The sequence below is a fragment of the Lissotriton vulgaris genome, chromosome 4_1 (genome assembly GCF_964263255.1).
Source record: "Lissotriton vulgaris chromosome 4_1, aLisVul1.2, whole genome shotgun sequence".
NCBI lineage: Eukaryota > Metazoa > Chordata > Amphibia > Caudata > Salamandridae > Lissotriton > Lissotriton vulgaris.
This window is the reverse complement of record NC_141691.1, coordinates 1,986,885,739-1,986,911,320: the sequence shown is the minus strand read 5'-3', so window position 1 is coordinate 1,986,911,320 and position 25,582 is coordinate 1,986,885,739. Positions and strand designations below refer to the sequence as shown.

Sequence of the window (25,582 nt, the reverse complement as noted above, 5' to 3'; positions counted from 1 at the left end):
CTGGGGTGCCACATGGGAGAGGCGGAGATCAGAGGCCTCTTGTCTCCGGTGGAGTACCAGCTCCACATCAACCTTCTGGAGCTGCGGGCGATCCGGCTTGCACTGAAGGCATTCCTCCCCTCTGTCCGGGGGAGTGTAGTGCAGGTGTTATCGGACAACACCACCGCCATGTGGTAGTGCAACAAACAGAGCGGGTGGGGTCGTGGACCCTATGCCAGGAGGCTCTGCGCCTCTGGCAGTGGCTGGAACATCAGGGCGTGACCCTGGTGGTTCAACACCTGGCAGGTTCCCTGAACGGCAGGGCGGACGAACTCACCCGTCGGTGCATGATGGATTACGAATGGCGTCTGAACTCGGACGTGGCGCAAGGCCTCTTTCAGCTGTTGGGAGAGCCTTGGTTAGATCTATTCGCCACAGGAGAGAATGCGCAATGTCATCAGTTCTGCGCATTGGAATTTCCAAGGCAGCACTCGCTCGGAGTGCTTTTCGTCGCGAGTGGAGTTGCGGTCTGTTGTACGCCTTTCCGCCTATACCACTTCTGCCCAGAGTGCTGAAGAAGATCAGGCGCGACCGGGCCCAGGTTATCCTTGTGGCTCCTGACTGGGCACGAAGATTTTGGTATCCAGAGCTACTCAGCATGTCTGTCGATCCCCCGATTCATCTGCCTCTTCAGGAGGACCTTCTGTTGCAGCAGCAGGGGACGGTCCTCCACCCGAACCTGTCCAGTCTCCACCTCCATGCTTGGAGTTGAGCGGCGACAGTTGAGGCCATTTGACTTGTCTCCTGAAGTTTGTAATGCGATTCTGGCAGCCAGGCGTCCCTCCACAAAGTCGGTATACGCCTGCAGGTGGAACAGATTTGTGGCATGGTGCACAGCAAAGGCTGTGGATCCACTCTCTGCCCCCCTTTCTGAGGTTCTCCTCTTCCTTCTTTCGCTTGCCCAGCAGGGCTCTGCTCTGGGCACAATCAAGGGCTACCTTTCTGCCTTTTCCGCCTTCTTAAGGCTACCTGATCAGCCTTATCTGTTTAAGTCCCCGATTGTTAACAGATTCTTGAAGGGCATCACTCATATGTTCCCTCGTGTTCCATTCGTGATGCCCCAGTGGGACCTGAACCTGGTTCTAACTTACCTGATGTGCGCTCTGTAGGAAGGTAGATACCTGACTATGGTTACCCCCAACTTTTTTGCCTGGTGTTTTGCTGTTTTTCCGACTTAGTTGACCTGGGGCCCTGCCAATCAGGACCCCAGGCCTACTGCTCTCTCTCAAAAATGGCTTCCATGTACCTTAGGTGCATTATCCAATTGGGACTGGGCCACCTTATCAGACCCTGTAACTCAGGGCATAGGTGTACCCAGGGCCTACCAGGGGCTGAAGCATGTATTATGCCACCCCTGGATGGCCATCTAAATCTGACACATCTGGCTTCACGACAGCTGGGGCAAAGTGGTGTACTCACCCTTTGCTTTAGATATAGTATACCTATATCTAACCCTAAAAATGGACACCCAGATTCCTATCAGTCACTCCTATGGCAGGCCTTGACAATCCTGAAGGCAGAGTGCTTGGAATCGTGTGAAATGGTGCTCTGGCATGAGCTGAGCCCGTTTGCAGCTTGCGGAACCAAGTCCTAATAGCTGTTCCATGATAACGCATACCATATACTCTTAAGTGCATTATAATCCTCGCGGTTAAATGCTAACTCCGGTATTGCTTTATCAAAACATGTCGAGTAAGGTGTCATACGAATTGGAATACTAACCCCTCGCCAATTCTGGCGACGGGGTTAGCATTCCACCCTTCTAGAGGGACACAACATGTATGTAACTGTGAACCCCGGTTAAAGTTAAACGAAGCCTCAGCTCCACAAAATGGATGCTGCCACCACAGACACGAGTCTGACCTCCTGCTGCTGGGAGTCCTTCCAGCGAGGAGAGCTTGGACAAAGGGTTTCCTGTCAGGGGCGGTGCTAGCACCATCCCAGACAGGGTTTTGTGTATCCTGGGTAGGCAGGGCTTTACAGGAAGGTGACTGCTGAGTGGCACCCCGGTGCTCACTACGCATCTGCCGGCTAGAACCAGTTCCAGGGGCACACCAGCCCCTGGCCTGGGGAAAGTCTGGCATGGGAGAGGGGGGTAACCACCCCCCTTCCTGGACCCACCCCTAGGGCAGGACCAAGTCGCGTACCCACCCCTTTCTTTAGGATAAAGGCAGGAGCGGGGACCCTTCCAAATTAGATCATCTTTGAATCAAGAAACGACTTTCTACGAAAGGACTTCAAGACTCTTCTCAAGATTCTCCCTTGTGACTAAGGAGTAGTCACCCTGCATCCGCAGGCACCATCTAAGAACTCTGCGGTTTGCTGCACGTCCTTCCTCAGGAATCCGACCGACCAGCACGACGAGACCCGGCTTCCCTGGCACCTCTGACCTCTACCTACCTCTACAGCTAAGCTGAGAACCGTAGGTGCGACGAGACCTCGAGGGACCGGCCATCATCAGAACTGCACGACTCTTATCCAGCACGACCGCCGATGGATCCTCTGGTGAGTGCTTTGGGGTCCGAGAAGCCCCGACCCTGAGCAGCTCCAGCACCGAAGTCCAGCCTCCCAGCATCTCCACGATCTGCGTGGGGCCCTTCTGCTTTTTGCTGCTCACCGCGTTGTTTGGCTACTAGCCCGCTGGCTTGTGGCCTTCTGAACGACGCCCGACGACATCACTGCTGCTGGTCTGGTTGCTCCAGACTGGCCCTTGCTCCCTTCCAAAAGAGGAGCACCGTGGACCCTCCTGGTCCACTCCAGACGCCATTTTGAGTCCACTGCGTGGGCTTGAATTTGCCAAGACTTGTTGCCCCAATCCTGGGTCCAGCGACGTCGACAGCTTCATCCATCGTGGGACAGCTCGCTCCTCCATCCTGGTCGCCGACAACGCCTCCTGGTCCGTGAGATCTGCAGAGCCCAGTGTCGCCCACTCATCTAGTCGAGGTGACAACCATCCGGTGCCCTCCTGGTGCCACCTGACTACTGGCTAGTAGTCACGAACTTGGTCCCCTCTGCTTTCAGGTGTCATCCATCTTCGATCCAGGCTTGGATCACTCGAACTATCTTCACTGGTCGCCTGCCAGCAACTTCTTTCTTCAGGCTCCTGGTTCGTCTACGAGGATTCCCGACGTCTTTTGAGACATATGCAGCTGCAGCCCCTGGGCTAGGTAAACTCGGCTTTTCTGTGCCCCAGCATAGCCTCACTATCCAAGGGTCAGGATCCACTGTCGTTTTCGATCTACCTTATCGGGTTCGCCCGAGAACACTAACTTTGTGAAATCTAGCTACCGTAGCCTTTGTCCCGCATCCCGCGTGAGAGTGCACACTCTGCACCCGAGTCCCCTAGGCCTCCTACTAGTAATCTGAAGGTTCAGTAACGTAGTCCTAGCGATTCCAAAGTCTATTAGTACAGTACTTACCTGCTAGTAATTTCGCATTCCACTTTTGTAGTATATGGTTTTTCGTGCCCCTCGGGCATTTGTGTAAATTGTGCAACTTGAAGTATTGTCATAAGAGTTTTGTTGTGTGCTTAGTACCCTGTCCTCATAAAGAGTACAGGGCTGTTGTGATTCTAATAAATACACTGTTTATTTTCATAACACTTGTGTGGTGTCCTTTCACTTGGTGTTCAAGGGGTATATGTGATGGTATAACAGCTGGCTTAACACGCCCTCTCGAGTTTAGCCCGAAGACTGCTCGTATCCACGCTACTAGGATAGCTGGTCTAAGGTTGACTCACAACCAATCACCATAAGGGTTGTTTGGACTGATACATAGTGATCACTCTAATAGTGAGCACTGCATATCAGGCCAACTTCTCACACGCTCCCTTTGAGCCACTTCAGAACTGCCCTCTCCGTCTTCTTACACTTAAGTCTGCTTTCCTGGTTGGCATCATCTCTGCCAGGAGGGTGAGTGAGCTCCAGGCTCTTTCCTCTAAGCCTCCTTTCCTTTCTGTCCATCTGGACAAGGTTGTGTTGCGGACAAAACCCTCTTTCCTGCCCAAGGTAGTGACAGCCTTCCACATTGGGCAGTCCATCTTTTTGCCCAACTTGTTTCCGCCTCCGCATCCCTTGAAAGAGGAAGAGAGGCTCCACCGTCTGGACCCAAAATGTGCGCTCTCATACAATCTGGATCGCACACCCCAGTTCTGGATGGATGACCAACTCTTTGTTGGTTACGTGGGCGCTAAGAAAGGATGGGCGGTGCACAAACGGACCATCTCTCTGTGGATCGTGTTCTGCATCCAAGGGTGCTACTCTTTGCCTAAAAAGGAACCTCTTGTTGGGCTGAGGGCCCATTCCACTCTGGCCATGGCGACTACTACTGCCCTGGGCCGAGGAGTTCCCTTGCAGGACATTTGTCAGGCAGCTACGTGGGCCTCGCTGCACATGTTCGCAAGACACTACTGCCTGGACAGCCAAGTCCGGAGGGATGGCTTCTTTGGCCGTTCCGTCCTCCAGGACTTTCTGGTGTGAATTTTGGTTCGCAGACTAACCACCGGGGTTGGTATTGCTGGGTATCTATTCTAAGGTAAGGAATCTATCACCAACGTGTCTCTTTCTCTTGCACAAGTTACTACTTGTGTAACGATATATCTGTAAGAGACATTAGTTAGTGATAGATTCCTTACCGACTCAACCATCCTCCCCGATCTACGAACCGATATCTAGGGTTAAGGTCATCCCCTTTCAGGGCCCTAGTTTCATGGCACCAGTGTTGGTTTTTATCATGGCTCTGCGTTTCTGGCGCGGAAAAGCTGTGTATAAGAACTGACGTCAGCGCGCGGAGGTGGCTTCTAAGTACTCCGCCAACGTCATCACGGCGCCTACAACGACAGACGCGGAGCCGCAGACGACGCCTACCGACGCGCATGGGTACTGCTACGCAAAAAAATTCTGGATCCAGTCTGACGCCTGGGGATATTCTAAGATAAGAAATCGATCACAAACTAATGTCTCTTACAGATATATCGTTACACAAGTAGTAACTTGTGCGACAAGCCCACTATCCATGATGGGATGGATTTCAGAGGCTAAGATGGCCATCCTGCCATACGTACTGCAGAATGCATTGTGCCTGGTCACTCCTTCCACATTTGTGCAACTGGATAGACTGCTGGGGTTCTTGGTTTTGGCGGGCGGAGCCAGGTTAGGTTTGACACTCCTAAGCTCCCTTAGAGGGATGGAGACCTCGGGCTTCCTGATTTTTTTCTTATATAATACTATGCAGCTACAGCACATATGCAGTGCCCTGCATATATTAATAGAGTCCATTGGAGGGGCATTTAGAGTAATACATGAGTGGCAACTGTGAGATGAGTACTTGTACTGGGAGAGCCTTAACCAGGTAATAAGGGGATAGGAAATGAGGAGAAGAATGACAACCGTTGCGGAATGTAAAATTAGGCAGGGTGTAATGTAAGTGTGTTTAAAGGTTACCAGTAAGCTGACAAGTGCTTGTGTAGACATATGAATAATGGTGTATCTGCGAACTGTTGCTTTTTATTGGAAATCAATAAACAAAAATATTAAAAAATCATTACTTTAAAACTTTTGCTAAAATATAGTGGTATGTTACTCATAACCTAATTTCCGTTGTAGCTAAGAAGTAGTACATATAAAAAAGATGGATTGCAAATTATAATAAGTAATTTATGGCCAAGTCTACAAAGCATTTTTGAGGTTGTAAACTGTCCAATTCGTAGAAAAATGGTCTCTGACAGGCTTTGCCTGGCATAGAGTGATGGCTATAGTCCTGGGAGGAGCACCCTGTGGTTTCCAAGGCCATTTTCTGCTCTCTTAAGACATATATCCTTTGTGAGGTGGCAGAGGGATTGGTACAAGAATGCAGGGGACCTCTTTCTCAACAAGTGGTTCATCTTTTTTGAACATGCCCAGGAGAGATAGCTGATGGACTTGGCAGGTTGTAGAAGATTGATTACACACCTCCATGTAGACAAATCGTGGGAAACAGTGTGTGCTAGAGATAAAGGCAGTGCAGATTGTGTTGATGAGTTGACCGATGCTGAATGGCGGAGAGCATGTGAGCAGATCTGACTGGTGTTGACCACTGCTCTCTAAGATTATTTAATTAAACTTTATTCACCAAATTTACATGACACCCTCAAACGTTATAAAATATACCCTTTCAAGTGTGGCAGATTCGACCTGCCTTTGCAGGCTTCTTGCAGGTGATGTAGTCTAGTGTGTGGTTGCTGGGCTTCTGGGGTTGACGTTGTTAGTGCATTGACACATAAAATTGGAGCACCCCTGTTTGCTGGGCTGCTTTCAAGGGGTAGAATACTGAAAATGCCGGTCCGCATGCTGGCGCTTGGGGCACTGCTGGTAAGGCGATGGATTGCTATTCGCTGTAGGGTGCCCCAAATGACAAAGGTCTTCGCTTGGAGGGAGAATTTACTTGAGTGGACACTTATAGATGAGCAGCAATTCAAACGCACCGGTAGGGACGACAATGTAGCTGAGGATCTAGTGTCCTGAGGGGAGATGATCATGAAAATTACGCCTTCTCTGATAGCATGCTACCATAAATGTCATAGTGGAAATGCACACAATGTTGTGGACGAATGAATGGTTGAATATATAATGAGCAGGATTAGGTGTGGGGCGAGCTTTTGTGAATCAGGTTTGAAAGGAATTGTGCAACGGGTGCACTTGTAGCATTGTTTTGCTATGTGCCAATCAATTTAATTTTTTATTTTTATTTCCAATACTCGTAGCATTGACAGCAAGGTTTTCAATAAAATTGGTTATATATATTTTGAGTTTGTGGTTTGCATTTGTGTTCCTTTGAAGGCTTTCTGGTTAATGGGAACAGTAAAGAGCGGATGGGTTTGACGAGGCGGTACGATTGAAATAAGGATATCTTTTTTTAAAAAATATTTGAAAGGCTGTTTGTGTGCAGAACCTGATAGTGTCCCAGTAGTGTTCTCAAGGAATACTGGTGCTCTGAATGCAATAATGACCATTATGATGAAAGCAATATATTTCTTTGATTATCAACATTCAAATGAAGGTCCTAAGTGTTGCGTAGGCTTACAAGTCCTTCGACATTTGTTTACCGGCTTTAATGTCCCAATGATCTGAAAAGTAACCACAAATTATTGTATCATCTTTTGACACTTTTAAAACATACACAATTTTAAACAACTGGGTCGGTCCCATGATCTGATGGATCCCAAACTATACCTTCCTGCACAGGATGCATAGTGATGTTCACAGCATGATGATCCAGACATGGTTTGTGAGAAGAGAAATGCAGTTACAATTCTAGAGCCACAAGAAACAGCACATTTTATCAGGAATATAATGCCCATTTAATAACCACAAAACTGAAATCCGCATGAGAAACCGCATTAAGATTAAAACAGTGAAGTAGAAATCCAGAGATAGAACCACAGTGGTATAAGATATCTGTCCGGAAACCACTAGCAAACCAGAAGGTATCAGATATTTTCAGTAACTATGGAACATGGTGATGTAATTTAATTCAAAGTCTGTATTAAAATCATTCTTATACAGTAAGTTATGGACGTGCCATCATTTTGATTGATGTTGGTTCGGTTGGTGCTTCCCAGTAAATCACACATTTGGGTGAAACAGTCGGGATTAATGACATTGCAGCATACGATTTTTGCCTGGAAGCTGGAGAGGCAGCAGGCTATGTAGTCCCCTTTGATGTCAAGGGAGGGGGGTTTTGCTGAACAGAATTGGTTATGTAATGTTTTTTAATGTGATTGATGGACACGTTCCTGTTTTTATTTGAGCCAGGCATTAGAGGAAAGGTTTCTGTTCATGTATCTTCTACCCTCCACACTAGAATGAGTGGTCTGTAAGATGGTCAAAAACCTATTTATTAAGGTTCTTTTTTTGAATTAGCTCTCCCACCTTGGGGAGTCTCTAATCAGCAGTTGTAGAAACCTTATCTTCGGATATGGCGGAGTCGGAATGCATCACATTAGATAGTCTGTTTTTGACCTCTTCTGCAACACATTCAATCGTCTGTCCAGGTCAAACATTTTCTCTACCGCCATCTTTCCAGGGATATCAAGATGGGGTACATACATAGCTATTCCAAAGAGCATCATGTAGTCAGTGTGATCCCCTAGTACTCCTCTTGGCAGATTATGTAATGCTTTATGAACTCCGTACAGATTATGTATCCAGCTTATTCCTGTATTTAATAACTTGGCAGTCCAGGCTTGCTTACTTACCATTGGTGCTCTCTCTGACCCTATTTGTTTTGTGACCAAAAGGGGCACAAGTGTAGAAGTCCTACTCCCAGAGCCGACATAGCATCCTCATACGCCTTGGGGTTGAACGCAGGGCCATTATCTGAAAGAAAGGTAGGAACTGCCCCAATTACTACTAGGCACTGCTAGTCATCAACAACCACTCTAGCATCAGCATTTCTTTATTGCTAAACCCACAGGAATCTGGAGAATAAATCCGCAGCAACTAATACATAAATAAGAATTTTTACTGCTACTCTTTGCCCAATGGGATCAAAGAACATTAATTTCAAATGTGTGGTTGGGGATAGTAAGGGGATTCTGCACTGGTCTTGGAACAATAGTTTGTTTTATTGGTTAGCAAATCTTACATTGCCGCACTTACTTAATTAGTTTGTTTAGGTAGATATGGCCATCAGTATCGTTGCTATAGTATTGCTACTGTGGAACTCGAGCCAGGGCGGGCAGACATTACCTCCTCATGCGCTGCCTTAATTGGGTCTAACCTAATCTGCTCATTATGGAATATGTACATCTTCCACTCCGTATTTGAACACCACCAGAGTGTTATGTTAAGTGAGGGTGTAGATGTATTTAGAAGAAAAGGCATTAGAAAGTTGAACCCCCGTTGAACGAGTCATGTATGAAGAGAAGTCGGGTGGCGAGATAATACAAGTATAGATGAGTCATTCCTAGACCCCATCAAATGAAGGGATACTGCAGGTATTTAGTGCCAGATGGAACCTACCCTTTCCCCACAAAAACTTGTTTATCATACCATCCAATTCACTGAACCAAGTTGTAGAAAAACACATAGGGGTGTTTTGAAGAACGTAAAGGAAGCGGGGAAGCACCATAATTTTAAAAAGAGCCACCCTCCCCATGAGGTTCAGGGGAAGCAACTGCCACTTCTGAAGGTCTACCTTGGCATATTTCACCAGGGAGGTAACATTGAGGGCCCAGCTCAGCTCAAAGAGCAAGGTCATCCATATCCGTAGGTATTTTAAAGGATTGGCGGCGCAGATGTATATTAGATTGCCAGTCGAAGCATTCCCGGGATAAGTGGAGGGGAACCAAAAGCGATTTGTCGGCGTTCAACCGGAGGCCCGTGGCCTGCTCCAAGGAATGCAGAATGCGAAGACAATGGGGACCCGACTGGGCGGGGTCTACCAAGTAGATGAGGACGTCGTCCGCATAGAGGGACATTTTATCTGGTTCGTTATGGGGCCATTCCCATCCCCTCACATGTCCACACGACTGCCCCAGGGACGCCAAGGGCTCCATCACCAAGAAGAAGAGCAGGAGGGATAGAGGACAGCCTTGCCTCGTTCCCCTGTGACTAGAAAAGAGCTCCAATAGGACCCCATTCACTAGGACCCGGGCTCGCCGGGAGAGCATAGAGAACCTTAACCATGGCCCGGAACAGAGGACCGAGCCCCATCCCTTCCAAAACATCCCCAAGAAAGCCCCAGTCCACCGAGTCAAAGGCCTTCTCAAAGTCTACAAGGAGAATCAACAGGTGTGAAGTGAGAAGAAGATAGTGGGCCAAAGCAGACAGGAGTCTACGAAGACCATGCCGGGTGCCACGGGAGAGCATGAACCCACATTGGTCGGGATGAACCAGCGTGGACAGTAGAGGTATGAGCCGCTGGGCGAGGATTGTGGCTAACAGTTTGACCTTGGTGTTTATGAATGAGATAGGGCGGTAGTCGGCACAGCGTGACGATGGCGGTTGGGATTTGGGCAGAAACACAATGGTGGCCATATCAGTCTCCAAGGGGAAGGAGCCCTTTTCCACTGCTTCCTGGTATAGACCCGCAAGATGAGGGACCAGAATGTCCCGATAATGCACATAGTATTCCTGGGGGAGACCATCTGGACCCGGTGTCTTGCCTGAGGAAATAAGGCCAATAGCCTCCCCAATCTCCTCACAGGTGATGGGGCAGTCCAGATTAGCTTGAGTAACGGAGTCTACACACGGAAGGTTGCCACCCTGACCTCCAGCCGGTCTGCAAGAGAAAGGGTTGGAGGTCTGGACTCGTACAGTTGACGATAATAGGTGGCAAAGGCACGGGCCATGTCCATTGGGAACCGGCACGTCGAGCCATCCTGTGCCACGATCTCAGGAATAATACGATTCACCCTAGGATATGTGGCTAGACAGGTGCAGTAGTGACCCATTCTTGTCACCCCAACCATAAACCCTGGCCACGGATCAACGCCAGAGGAGTTTGGCCGCATCCAGCGTCAACTGCTTGATCCCCGATCGGAGTCGGGTAAGAAGTCTCATGTCGGAAGCATCCGGGGAACGGGCAGAGTAGCGCTCGAGGCGCAGAGCCTACGCCTCCTGTGTAGTTATTAGTTCCAACTGGGCCTGATGTTGAATTTTGAGCTGTCCCTTGGCGACCCCTCTAATCATGGCTTTGCCCGCCTCCCACAGGGTACCCGGGGAGGAAACTGACCCTTCATTAGCAAGAAAATAGTCTTGAAGTTCCCGCCCCTGCACCCTCTGGAACTCCTTATCCTGGAGGAACCAGGCGTTTAGCCTCCATGTTTGCTGGACGAAAGCAGGGGTGGGACCCATATGGAGCATCAACGGAGAGTGGTCAGAAAAACCCTGGGGGAGGAGTGAAGCATTTTGGATCAGCAGGCAGTCAGTCGATGGGATAAAGATGGCATCTATGCGTACCTGTGTATGGTGTGCTGCCGAGGTGTGGGTAAATTGAGTGTGGGTGACATACACGCCAGGCATCACATAAGCCCAAGGATTCAGCCCAAGTGTTTTGCTTGTGCAATACTACTGGGGATGGAGAACCGGTCGTATCAAGGTCTGGTGAAGAGACCGCATTAAAGCCGCCCCCAAGGAATGTGGGACCCAGGGGTAAGGATGCCAAGAGATCGGCAGATTTGGCGAGGGTTGCTGTCAGCATAGACGGAGGAAAATAATGTGTCACAAGGTTGAGAGGATTACCGTTTAGCGTGCCACTAAGGGCCACTAAAGTGCCCTGGGCATGGAGGATTGTCTGGACAGTCACTAAGGGAAGGGAGCGTTTCACCAGAATCACCACCCCTCGGGAGCCACAAGTGAACCCTGAATGCCAAGCCCTGTCGTATCCGTAGCGTGCTAGAAAGGGACAGTTGTTACCCAACAGATGGGTCTCTTGCAACAGCAAAATGTCCACCCCTAAGCGCTGTGCATAGCGCAACACAGTCATGCGTTTGAAACAATTTAAAAGGCCATTCACATTCCAGGCCATTCACATTCCAAGGGGGTGCTTAACGGAAGTGTGTCAGGCATGTGAGTGGGCGGAACAGTCTGACAGTGGGTCCTCGGGGGAGTTGAGAAAACAAACACGGACTTCAGCAGACTGAGCGAGGTGTCCGTAGGGAATGTTACCTGTCCAACTAGGCGCATATCGGGGGGTGTTGAGTGCTGGCGTGATGAAACGAAGGAACAAAAAGAACAAAGTTAAACCAATAACTCGAGACAGCGATCCTGCCCCACACCATAGGCTTCGGGAACGGAAGCATCTGTCGCCCTAACAATAACCAATGAGTGAACAGCCAAACTATAATGCTTGGAAATGGGAAAAACGTTGTGGACCCCATCTCATATCAGGATGTGCCAAGTCGAGTCTATCAGAAAGGAATAAATGTTTTGAGTTTTTGAGCACAGCCTCCGGCTGCGGCTGCGGCGCCAAACCCGGCAGGCAGAGACAAGTTCAAGCAGGGTCTTTCAGGAGCATCAGGCTACGGGAGAGGGTCGTGTCCGGGAGATCGGGCAGGGAAGATTAGGCAACGCACCCCCGCGGTCCAGGCTCCCAGAAGAACCAGAGGGCCTCCCAGCCAAGGCCCCATCAGAGAGCAATATTGGTTGTCGGGAGATTGATCCAGCAGGGAATCCAACCGGGTCCGCCTCTGTCCATGACTTTTTCGGGAGTGGTGACGTTGGGGGCGGGGATCGACGGGCGCTGACCGGACAAATTCCCCCTCAGCTCCCCCCCACCCCCAATATGGAGGGCTGATCAGCAATGCGCAGGGGCACAACTCCGTGGCCCGGCCTCATTAGGAGTGTCAAAGAATAGGGTATTATTAAGGCATGCCGGGGAAAATGAGCCGATACTGGATATTGAGTGCCCTCAGCTTTTGTTTAACTTCACCAAAGGAACGTCGCTGACCCTGATTTTCACGGGTATAATCCGGAAAGATCATGATTGCATGGTTGTCGTAGTGGAGCCGCTGCGGTTTGCGAGCTTCAGCTAGGATGGCATCACCATCCTTGAAATTAAGGACCCGCATTATGACTGGTCGAGGGGCCGTGCCTGTTGGTGGCCTTGGGGCGAAAGATCGGTGGGCCCGCTCAATTGCGAACCACGGAGAGAGGGAGCCCTCAGGGACCAACGACCTTAACCATTTCTCCAGGAAGTCCACCGTGCGGCCCGCTCCGATCACTCCTGAAATCCCACCAGGTGGAGATTGTTGCGCCGGCACCTGTTTTCTGTGTCCTCCGCCCGGCGTTGCAGTGTCTGCATGCGTGATTGGAGAGTAGCCACCTGCCCCTTGAGTTGCTGAACATCATCCTCGACTATGGAGAACCGAGTTTGTTTCCCTGATCTGCGCCACGGCGTTTCGGAGGTCTTGCCGGATGAGTCATGTCCACTCGCACCTCCGCAATCTTGCCTTCAACTGAGGTCTGTGAAGCTTGGATGGCCTACAAGATGGTGGACAAGTCTGTGGATGTTGGGGCCTCCTGATCCGCAGCCCCCCTAGTCGCCCCCACCTCCGAGGTGGTGAAGCGGTCCATTTTTGTTTGGGTGGCAGGGTTCTTTGATGACTTGATGCCATGATGGTACCCCAGGGGGCAGCAGACCAACCTCGCAGCAGGGGACCAACAGACATCCCAAGGCAGGCCGTAATCAAGCAGGAGGGGCAGCCAGTGCGCGGACAAGGCCCAGATCAAATCGCCGCCGCCCGATAGATGAAGCTGAGTCCGCCACCCTGGATGAGGGGACACCACAGGAGCGAGGGGGGCAGGGGTAGGAGGGGAGGAGAAAGGATAAAGAAGAGTCCAGACCCAGGGCTGCCCCTGGACATCTGCCCGCCCGGGCCACCTTACACCCGGCAGGGCAAAAGCAAATGAATTAGCGGGCAGCCGTTCAATAGGTGCCAATGCGGGTGGGGGAAGCGATCCAATTCCCGCCCAACAGGAGAAACTCCGCACCACAAGAGGCACTGGACGGGGGGCCTACGGCAAGGTCCCCTCACACAACAGGGCGCCGCTCGAAGCACACTGCCGAAAGCCCTACATAGTGATTCCCCAGCCGCTAGTGTGGCCAGTGAGGGCGCCAGGAAGGATAATGATCCAAAGGAGGCCCTGCACCAACCCCGCTCCCAGTGTTGGTGACCCGGGCCAAAAGCGGGTGGGCGGCACACTCCGCTACCCCTGCCGCTTGATTAATGCGGCAAAGGGGGGGGGGGGCGGGGGGGGTGATGCGGACGTCACTCAGCCCATGGGGGGCCTCAGGCCAGACCCAAGGCCACATGGGGTCAGCTCCCACCTCTGTCGTCCCTCCGCGCTTGCAGGAGGGCCCCTATGCAACTGTCCCGGACCCCCGCCGCTGCACGGACTCACCCACTCTGGAGCTCTTCTCACTCGGCCTTGGGATGGTAAGAGCACCCTCCGAGGATGCGAGGTTGAAGCCGCGTCGTCCGCCTCCTTTTTCGCTGCCCGATGCGCCAGCCGATGATGCGCCCGTGCCACTGGAGTCTCGGGCACGATCCGTGCTGCACCGCCGAGGCGCCACTCAACGGGGCCGCCTCTACCTGCCTCGACAAGGGATCACCAGAGGGAGGGGAGCCTCCTGGGACTGGCCGCCGCTCCACGGCAGAATCCGCGACCAAGGCGCTCCCTCTCTCCCAAGGTCCAGGCGCGGAGCTGTGCAAAACACTCCAGGACGGACGGCACGTCAGTCAGCAGAGGGGAGCTGCCATCTTGCATCTTGAGAGCGAAGCGCAGTGAGCCAGTTCGCCGAAACAGGATGACACCAGGGAAGTTCGGCACTCCCGGGCACAGTCAGAGCTGCTGCGCCAGGAACACAGCTGATAAGGTCGGATGGCTCGAAATAAAGGATTAGGGGCGGATGGCGGAGTGGTCCGGGAGCACTCTGAGTGCGTCCACCACCTTGGCTCGGCATGCCACACCCCCCTAATTTGAAACTATTAGTGTGGGCACTCCTGTATCAGCCTTCTGTAAGTAACAAGGCATCTATTTCTGTGAGCTGTGCGCTGCAATCACCTAAGGTGTTAGTGTGTGTATGTAGAGGGTTTGATGTTACCGTCTTGAGAAATTCCATGCACTGCAGCTCAAGCCGCAAAGTATGTTTGTTTAGTTTCAACTGAGTCTATGCAGAATCATCTGTGTAGAACATGCTCTTTTACTTATGTAGGCGCAAACAGTAGGAGTTTGTGGAACATTTTGTGCCTATCGTAGAAATTCTTGCATACTGAGTGTGTGGTCATATTTAAATTTAACTACACTTAACAAAGCTGCTCACTGCACCCAGCACAGTTATAGAGTGCTAGCATTCGGTATACTTGCTTTTGTTGCCAATTCTAGAATTGGAGAGGCTATTATGATTAGTTTCCCCTGCGCCAAAGGACTATTTCTAAAGATGTCTCTCTGCACTGCAGAAATCATTTTCTCTACAGAAGCAAAGCATGCGTTGGCTGTGTAATACAACACTGCGATGTGTAAGCTATGGAATTTGTCTTTCCCTCGTAAACTATGTATGTGTAGCATGAGGAACTTGGAACAAATTTAATAACTAGGTTTAGATCGTTATCCCTCTGCTGCTTGCAGGCCTTGTAAGTTAGTGGTGTGTTTTTCTCTCTAGTGTTTTTCTGAAAACTTGACAGAACCCAAACCATGCAATGCTTCACTCGCTCAGCATATTGTGGCAAGTAATCTCTCCCAAAGTAAAGAAATCCCATCAGGTTTGTAAGTTTCAGAACATATTTGGAGGTTGTAAAGTAGCAGCTTCTGTAGGAAGTCAGGTGCCAAACCTGTATCCTTGCTGGATAACTAGTATTTAAATTAGCAACTTTGGATTTTTAAAGTAATTTTGTACCTGTGTGTGGTTTGTCGTTATCCTGTCCACCCACCCTAGTCATCTGTTCATTCAAGTCCTCGTCAGTAACGTATATAACCTCAAGACCTTCCTGTTATATATCCATGATCCTTGCTACATATAAACCAGGACTAGTCATGTAGCCCATGTGCAATTTTTATTGGCAAACTGAATCTGTTAAACTAAAAGTTATTAGATATTGGCTTTCCGGCGCTCTATTCTGATGAAAAAAACAATGCATATGTCCAGGTTTGTTATGTATTTTTTCTGCATCTGAGTCCTAATGAGAGTTATGTGCTACAGAATAAGTACAGGTATGCAAGTTCTTATTTCTATAGTCAAACTATTCTGTGTGTGTGATCCTTCAGGTTTAAAAACTGGAAAAAGAGGGGTATTTATTACGGACCTACAAAGTGCTGTAATACCTCAATTATGTAGCTGATCTAAAATAGCTTCAGAGTTCTTTTTTTAATATGGTAAAAGAAAAGGCCGCAGTTTGTTGCATATCACAAAGCATGGACCAACATTTCACAACGTTCATGGTTGTTCATCCGGGACCCATGTTTTGTCATAACTTTGTATCTCTTGGTAATCCTGTCCCACTAGTCCTGTTTCGTTTTATCAGACAGCCTAACTCCTGAGCAGAGGTCAGTTCCGCAGATAAACCAGTAATCACGGATTTTAGGCTTCTCTTGCTACCGACCTCGTGGGTGGCTGTTAGAACTGTCCCAGGCTGCAAGTGCTTTTTCACTTGGTATGTCCTCCTGCTGACCCTTCCCTGCTCCTCCGTACCCATGTCGTGTGGCATTTTTCACAGGCTTTGCCCCCCACATAGGTTTATTACTTAGGAATGTTGAGTATGTGCTGAACAAAGAAAACATGTTAGCAGATGCACACTCCAGGTCTTCGAAGCACTTTTCTTTTTTTTTTGAAAAACCTTTATTGAACAGTATGTGCAGACAAATACGGGCCTACAACCCTCAGGCCGGCCTCGACAATAAAGAGCACATCAGCAAGCAAGTACACTTCTCAGCGACAAAGCAGTAAATCAACGAATAGACCAGGTTACGTTCTACACAATCGTGCCGCTAAGCGTCAGGATGATGAGGTTTAATTTTTAAATAAAGTTCTGAAATGAGTCTGTAGCAACAGGTCTGGAAGGATCTGAATCAGAGCAATGAAGTTAGGACTTATACTGGGCAGCGATCACAAGAAGGGTCAGCAAGCATTATCCGTAAGGCAAGCGATCGCGCTGAACAAAATCAGGATAGTAAAGAAGCATATCAAATGGCGATCCCCAAACGCTACCCACAAGCACCCACTCCCACCACAGACCCAAGAAAGAAGAAAGGAAGGAGTCAGCTAGAAGGAACAGAGTAGAAAGAGAGAAGAGAGAAAGAAAGAAGAAGGAAAGAAAAAGGAGGCCCATAGAAAGAAAAAACCGACAAGGAAATATACCCCCCACCCTACACGCATGCAGAGGCTACGGCCTACCCCCCCCTAGCAGTGTGTCTGTCGCCCCAGAAGAGTCCCGAAATGTAGAAGAAGAATAAGAGAAGAAAAGAAATAGAATGTCACGGTTGATCGGAGGAGGGCCAAGGATTTATATAAGCAAGCAAAATCGTTAGCCGCGGTCACCCAACCCCAGGCCCCAACCTAACACCCATTCTACAAGTACCTCCAGCAGTCACAAGTCCCAGTCCCAGCCTTATGTGTTCCAGTGTGTAACAAGAAAGTCCCCTTCATCAGCCTTGACCCCTTCGAATCTGCAGTCCAACAGAAACCAGTGTCAGTACCGCCAGCTTGGACGAAATGGACCGCCATGGAGACCGTTGTAAAAGTTGAGGTGCAGGAGACAAGGCAAACTGGAGTGAGGCTTGATTGTAAGGAACCAAAGGACGCACCATTTCCATGCCACGGTTGGAGCAACAGGAGGCAGGACGATGTATAAGATCCAAAGTAGCAGCCGGCCGGTGCACAGGAAGCAAGTCCAGGAGGACACTCGAGAACGTGGCACCCAAGGATGAAGGGGGTGGGGGAAGCGACGACCGGGACCCGAGCCCCGGCCGTACCAGGGAAGCAGTATTGTCATACTCCTCCAGAGAAGATCCGAGGAGTACCGCAGCGGGTTCTGGGACACGTCCCCCCGCCACCGCCCCATGCCCCAATTCAAATGATCCACCGACAGTCGGCTGAGGATATGGCGTAACACGCCGCACTGGAGAATCCTCATGGCCAGCCAACAGGGCCCCCTCAAGACGGTCCCCCAATTCAGCAGTAAGGTCGCGGAAGGCCGATCGCAGGTCCCCCAGTGCAGCCAGGATGTCGCAGAGCCTCAGCGGTGGAGCAAGGATGGAGGGTGCTGCCGTGTCCGCCATCTTAAGGAAACAACCATTGAGCGCCCCAGGAAGCAGGCCCCCGACACCAGCCATCGGTATCTGGAGAGTAGTGAAATCTCTGCGAGGCCCCAATGGTGCAGGAAACGTGGTACAGCCGGTTGGGAAGAGGCTGTAAGGGTAGGAGTAACTGTAGCACAGGGAGACCCACCGGCAAGATCAGGGCGTCCGTAGCAAAAGATGGCGACCGCTGCTACAAGCTGCAACAAAGAAGCGATCCCGGCCCCCTTCTGCTGGGCCGAGATACATGGAGCGGGAGCCGGAAACAATGTTGCGAGCGAGTCGCGCCGGGCTGCTGAACAGGGAAAAGGTTACTGTGAAGAATCCACCAGCGCCGCGCTCCAGGTCCGGTGCACCGGCTCCTCCCTCTCCGCAGCGGCCGCTGCCGTCGTAGTCTCCACCGGCCGTCCCCACCAAACAATGGCCCGGCTGCTCCCTCTACAAAAGGCCGGAATGGTGACCGAGGCTCAACTCCGCCGTGGCAGGTCCGTTTTCGACCGGAGACACAGCATCGTGATCAGGAGTGCAGCGCAGGTAAGCGCGATGCTAGCGTGATGCTCGGAGGCACAGGATTTTACCAGGATCTCAGCGAAGGGCGTCAGGGCCGGCGGAGCCGAAGAGCTAGGCGGCCATCTCGGCTGCAGGCTAGGCTCCTCCTCCCTCGAAGCACTTTTCTGTCTTCGTACCCGCAGGCTTTAGAGTTGAGTTCTCAAATTCGCACATCTCGAGCAATATAACCTGTTGATCTTTGTGATGTCGGTTTCGGTGAAGTGTCGAAATTGCCCAATAGCGACATTAGGATCGGGCTTGGGCATAATGGTGGCACTCCCATTGCGTGAGAAGGCATTCCTTGAGTAGTGCATAATTGGAGCATAGACATAACGTGTGCCAAGATTATTGGTGTTCACCTTCCTAAAATTATGTTCCATGCCCAGCATTACCTTCTGGAGGAGGATGGTGACAGTCATCGCGGTCCCTGCGGTTCTGTTCATGGTGGAAGCCCAGGGCATGGAGGAGCTTGTGCTGCACCGTGCCGGTGAAGACTAATCCATTCCTCTGTAAGGACACCACCTTACCACCCCCAATCAGTCCAATGAAGGACCAGCATCCATTCTGTGGTTCGATGAAGAGATAGTCGCGTTCGTTTGTTCGAGGTCTGAACGAAATACAGGTCTGAACGAAATACAGGTGCGTGCAGCGAATGATTGTATGGCACCCATTATAACTGCTCGCTCATTTGGGAGTAGGTGGGAGAGATCTCTAAGGGCACTAGCACCTGCCCGTTGGCAGCGCTGGGCCAGCGGCACCGGTCGGAGGCACATCGGTCTGCGTTTCCCAGGGGGTCCACTGCGATTTCAACCAAAGGGAGATTTACCAGAAGCTTCATCAACTTTCAGGATTTGAGTTGAAGGTTCAGGGTCCCCCCCCCCCGATCCGTACTCCCTCTGTGCATCGTACCATCCTAGGTGGTGTTTCTTCTCCCACGAAGCACCATGCCATCCTGTGCCAAGGGGCCAACTCTGTGCCTCACAGTCTGTCCGTGCCACCTCTGCTCCCCTTGGCGCCTTCACGCACAGCACCCTGGCTTCAGAGGTTATTGAGCCAGTACTTGTTCCTTAAATGAATGACTTTGGGACAGAAAGTCCTTCACATGGTGACTGACATGCACTCCTGCCCTGAATGCTCCAGCTGTAGAGATGTCTAGTTCGCCAGTGTTGATTTTTGGTGCCATGGACAAAACACAGATCATTTGTGTGCAACATGATTTAGGACTGTCCCACGGATTGTGGTCAATTTGTGTATTGTGTATCTATCTGGGCCCCTCCCAGGCGCCCAGATAGATACCCTCATGATGCTGAAGGGCTACTGCCTTTATCATGAGTTGGGAAGCACGAGTGCAGTAGTGCCATAAAGTGTAGTAATAAGTATGAGTGAACCGGTCTTTTTTTTTTCTTTCTTTTTTTTCTTTATTTTTATTGATTTTTCAAACATGGTACACATGTAGTCATTCATACTCTCAACAACTTGATGTAATAAGTTTTCAGATCATCATACAGCTTTTAGTAACAATGTTCTATATAATAGTAATTAGTCAGTCATTAAAGTCTTTGTTGTCCCTCAGCACAAAATAATACATAGGCAAGCTTACATTAGCACAAAGAATAGAAAAGAAAAATTGGAATACAAGTCCGGGCTTGACATTGGGGGTTGTGAGCATCATACAACAGTAACATGCACAGTACAGTAGTGGCCTGCTTCGTCACATTTCAGGCGCATCTGAGCAAGTAAATAAGTGCAACCATCTTATTGTCCGCTCTATACATTGACATATCACTCTTACCAGGGACTCTAAGCTTAGTAGTCATGTGTGCCCGCATTGTGCTATAATGCGTGAGGAGACCCATCATTCTGTGGGGGGGTCTGTCTGGGAGTGCGACAATAAATAACGTTGCTGTGGGGCCCATATTTCCCTGGGCCTGGAAGCAACAGGCAACAGTTCCGCATATATCGCAAGCTGCTCCTGACAATAGATTAGATCGTTAATCCACACTTTGAATTTGGGTGCCCTACCCCAATAGCATGCCACTCTTCTCTTAGCCATCAACAATGCGATGGTCACAAACATTCAGTACTCTGCTTGCACTAGTTTAACATAACCCAATAGGGCCATCAGCGGTGTGGGCTCAATCCATACATTAATCATTAGAGACAAAGCTTCAAAAACCAGCGTCCAGTATGTATATACCTCCGTACATTTCCACGCAAGATGCAGGAAGTCAGCTCCAGGGGCTTGACAACTGTCACATTTGTCAGTCTCCCTTAATTTGTATCTGTGCATTCGGGCTGGGGTGTAATATAATCTGTGTAAAAAGTTATAGTGAATTATTCTTAGCCTACTACTAGCTGACACCTGCTCAGTCTGTGATGAACAGAATTATCCAGTATTGGGGTATCTTTCATAGATTCACATGCTTAGAATCATCCCCGCCGACAAGTTTAGAGTTTCGCAGTACAATAAAACATATACATTATAGTCATAATAACATTATACCATAGGCTACAGTGTAAGGAAAAGTCACTACAATAGCCTATCTCAGTCTTTTTGTAAAAAGAACCAAACTTGGAAACCAGCCAATCAGGCAGCCGCACCCTCTAGAACCATCCCCACAGAGAGGCAAACCCTCAGATTTTCTACTGCACCTCGTGTGTTAGGGAGTCTCCCTTTTTTTCCTTTGGCCTTCATTTCTGAGAGAAGAATATGTCTGTGGGAAGAAAAGACTTCACTTTGAAGACCCACATAAAGAGTGTATTTATTGCCTCTACCCAGCACACAAAGTCAAAGACTGCAGGATCTGCAGAACCGTTCCTGCAAAGACTTTAAAGGATCATGAAGGACGCCTGCTGGGTTGCCTGGAGAAATTGAAGTCATTTGAAGGGGTTTCTGAAGGTGAAGGAAGTCAAGTGTCCACCCCCATCTCCAAGGAAAGAGATAGATCTGGAGATCCTCCTGAGAAAATGAGTACGACCTTAAAAACTTCATCTTCAGAAGCAGGTCAGTCCTCCGCTAAAAAAGAGAAAAAGAAAGTCTCTTCTGAAGAGATATCTAGAGATAAGGTGAAGGTTTCTCAGAAAACGACCTCAAAATCTCTTCAGGACCCTCCGTCGACAGTTAGAACATCTTTGTTGATGAGGAAATCACCTCAAAAGGTGAGTGCATCTTCAGCGTTAAAGAAAATTACACCGTCGACAAAGTCTTCGTCCCTACGCCGTCGATAATTCACATTTCGTCGACGCTGCTTCGTCGCCGAGGATCCCGGCGACGAAGCTTCCACCGTCGTCGACGAGCATCCTGTCGACGTCGAGCCCACTGTCGACGACGATACCGTCGACAAGCCCACCGTCGATGACGATAACGTCGACGAGCCTACCGTCGACGACGATGCCGTCGATGACCTCACCGTCGACAATCATTATTGCCCCAGTATTGGAACTTTCATAGATTCCCATGCTTTGTATCATTCCCCGTCGTCGGAATGGGAGCCTCGGTAAATAGAAAATACCATAGTAGTAAGCACAAAGTGAAAAAATAGGCCTAGGCCTCATCTCATTTTTTAGCTTATCCACCTTTTTGTAAAAGAGACCAAACTTCTGCAGTAGCCAATCAGAGCAGCCTCACCCCACAGAACCTTCCTGAGAGAAGCTCAGAGCCTCAGATTTTCTACTGCACGTTGTGCAAGGGAGTCTCCATTGAGCTCTGCTCAGTTTCTTCAGTTTTTCTGACTTTTTCTTCTACGCCACTGACTACACCACCAGATAAGGTGGGCAGGCGCCTAGACAATGTAGGCAAACGATTTTCAGCAATGGCAAGTCTTCTGGTTAGAGCAGCCAATGCTTTAGCAATTCTGGGACGCTATGACCGCCAGATGTAGTGCGACCTTGTTCCATTTGTAGAGGAATTGCAGGATTCTTCTAAAGAAGAAGTGAAGAAGATTTTGCTTGAAGGGGAGCGGGCTTCCTCGCAAGTCATTGATGTCGCAATGGATATTGCGACCACCGCATTTCGAGCACTTGCTGGTTCGGCGGTTCTGCGACGCCAAGGGTGGTTGAAGGCCACTTGGTTCAGGCAAGAAGTGCAGAATAAAATCTTGGATCTGCCATACGACGGAGAAATGCTGTTTGGCAAGCACGTCGATGAGGCCCTGCAAGGCATTAAAAAGGACACCGATACAGCCAAGTCCTTAGGAACATTGCAGTATCGCAAGGTACCCTTCAGGGGAGCTAGAGGTAAAGGATTTTCCTCTTATAGAGGAGGAAATCAGAATCGCTACTCTTCTGGCTCACAGTCTAGCCAGACATATAAACCTCAGTACTCTCAGAGGGGTTCTTTCTCTCGCCAGCAGCCTAGGGGACGTCAAGGCCAGCAAAGGAGAGACAACATCAGGAAACAATAGCGGCCAGGTGGCTCTTTCCACTGTTCCTGTTCCCTCATTCACATCAGTGGGGGGCAGGATTGCCCATTGCCTCGACAACTGGATGATCATTACATCGGATCAGTGGGTCCTACAAATCGTCAAAGAAGGACACACGTTGGAGTTTCAAGACCTTCCTCCGACAAGAGCGCCGGACGCCTTTCCTCCCAAACATCTCAAGCTCCTTCATCTCGAAGCCCACCAACTTTTCACAAAGGGGGCAATAGAGCCTGTACCCCTTTCTCAGAAGGGGAAAGGGTTCTATTCCAGGTTCTTCCTGGTTCGGAAGACAAAGGACAAATGGCGTCCAATTTTAGATCTACGGCAGCTCAACATTTATCTCGTAAAGTTGTCCTTCAGGATGGTCACTCTTCAGGACATCCTTCGTCTCCTCAATCCAGGGGATTACATGGTGACCCTACATTTGGAAGACGCTTACTTCCACGTTCCTATTCATCCAGCTCACAGGCAATATCTTCGATTTACAGTGGGCAAGAGCCACTTTCAATTAAAGGTACTACCGTTTGGTCTCCGGTCCGCTCCACGGATCTTCACAAAAATTCTGGCTCCAGTAGCAGCTTATCTGAGAAGGCAAGCTATTCAGGTTTTTCCATATCTGGACGATTGGCTACTGAAGGCTCCATCTGCTCTAGAAGCGTCCAATGCAGTCCGGTCATGCAAAGAACTGTTCGAGCACCTAGGTCTTCGACTCAACAAGGAAAAATCTGTTCTATGCCCCTCCAGGTCAGCGAGGTTCCTAGGGGCCATCCTGGACACAGAGAGTTGCCTAGCCTTTCCATCGGAGGAGCGCCAGAACAAACTAATTTGTTCAGCTCGGCTTCTTCAATCTCGCAAGACGCTGACAGTTCGCAGGTACAAATCGCTTCTCGGATCGATTTCATCCTGCATACCATTAGTGCCACAATGCAGGCTCAGAATGCGTCCACTACAAGAACAATTGGACAAGCAATGGCGGCAGGTCACAGGATCCTTCGACGACAGGATTGTCGTTTCCCCGGAAATGAGAAAGGCAGGCGGCTGGTAGTTGCTGAAAGACAATCTTTCCAGGGGTCTATTGTTCCGACTTCCACCATCTCCTCTTGTTTTGACAACGGATGCTTCCATGGAGGGATGGGGAGCGGTCCTCCAAGAGCTACAGGTCAGCGGCCATTGGAGTCCAGTCCAGATCAAGTTCCATATCAACCTTCTGGAACTTCTCGCTATCCGTCTGGCTCTACAAGCTTTTCTTCCGAGGATTCGCAACCGTGCAGTGCTGGTTCGTACGGACAACACCACAGCCATGCACTACATAAACAAACAGGGCGGAACAAGATCCTCCACCCTCTCCAAGGAAGCTCAAACGCTGTGGAATTGGGTAATCCAGAACAATGTCTCCCTCTCAGCGGAACATCTAGCGGGGACACTCAATGTCAAGGCAGACGCTTTGAGTCGCCAAAGGAAAGTCTCTCACGAGTGGGAACTAGACCAGACCGTTCTGGAGGAGCTCTTTGCACGATGGGGGACGCCATCCATCGATCTGTTTGCAACTCCCCAGAACGCCAAATGCCTGTCCTTCGCAAGCAGGGTTCACCATCGTGAATCCTTGGGGAATGCGCTTTTGATTGCTTGGTCAGGCGCCTTTGTTTACACCTTTCCTCCCATTCCGCTGATCCCGAGGTTGATCAGCAAACTCAAGGTGGAACCTTGCAGGATGATTCTGATCGCTCCAGCATGGCCCAGACAGTTTTGGTACTCGGAACTTCTCCTCCTCTCCCAGGACCAACCAGTTCTCCTACATCCTGTGCCAACACTGTTAACGATGTCTCACGGACAGGTTCTACATCCGGACTTGAAGTCGCTGCGATTGACAGCGTGGTTCCTGAGTTCCGAGAATTCCAAGGTTTAGATCTATCAGGGGATTGTGGGGACATTTTGGCCCAGGCCACAGCGCCTAGTACCAACAAGACCTATCGTGCTAAATGGAAGAGATTCTGTGTTTGGTGTCGGAAAGAAGGTTTACACCCATATACTTCTGCTCCACACCAACTCTTGCCTTACATTCTTTCACTGGCTAAATCTGGATTGGCTCCATCTTCTGTGAAAGTCCATCTGGCGGCCATCTCTAGATTCAGACGTTCATCTCCAGGTCCTTCCCTATGGTCAACGAGAATTATCAAACAATTTCTGAAGGGTTTATTCAGGGTCTTTCCTCCAGTCCGGCCGCCACCTCCGGCCTGGCATTTGAATCTAGTCTTGTCATCTCTCATGAAAGCCCCTTTTGAACCTGTTCATAAGTCTGACCTTAAGTTTCTTTCTTGAAAACTGGCTCTTCTCTTGGCCCTGACATCGGCTCGAAGAGTAAGTGAGCTCCAAGCTTTCACGATTGAGGAACCCTTTCTACAATTTAAGAATAATGTTCTGATCCTAAGAACGAATCCTAAGTTTATCCCAAAGGTGCCTTCAGAATTCCACCTAAATGAGCCAGTAGTCTTAAAACCGTTCTTTCCACAGCCTTCCACACCCGCGGAAAGAACTTTGCACTCTTTGGACATTCACAGATGCCTGAAATTCTACCTGGAGTGAACAAGACCCTTCAGGAAGTCTTCACAGCTTTTTGTTTCTTTCAGTCCTCCACGCAAGGGATGTCCAGTTTCTAAAGCCTGTGTTTCCCGCTGGATTGCCAGTGCTATACAATTTTGCCACCAAGCGGCTGGAAAACCACTGCACCGAGCAGTTCGTGCTCACTCTACCAGGTCAATGGCTTCATCGACAGCTCTATTCGCAGAGGTCCCTATCAAG

General features: G+C 49.8%; 1 protein-coding gene and 1 pseudogene across 1 annotated transcript in view; one reads left to right on the top strand and one right to left on the bottom strand.

Moving 5' to 3' along the window:
• TOP1MT (DNA topoisomerase I mitochondrial) overlaps positions 1 to 25,582 on the top strand; it is a 1,598,136-nt gene that overhangs the window by 215,448 nt on the left and 1,357,106 nt on the right. The window lies entirely within an intron of this gene.
• Positions 18,509 to 20,191, bottom strand: LOC147724790 (hatching enzyme 1.2 pseudogene; annotated as a pseudogene).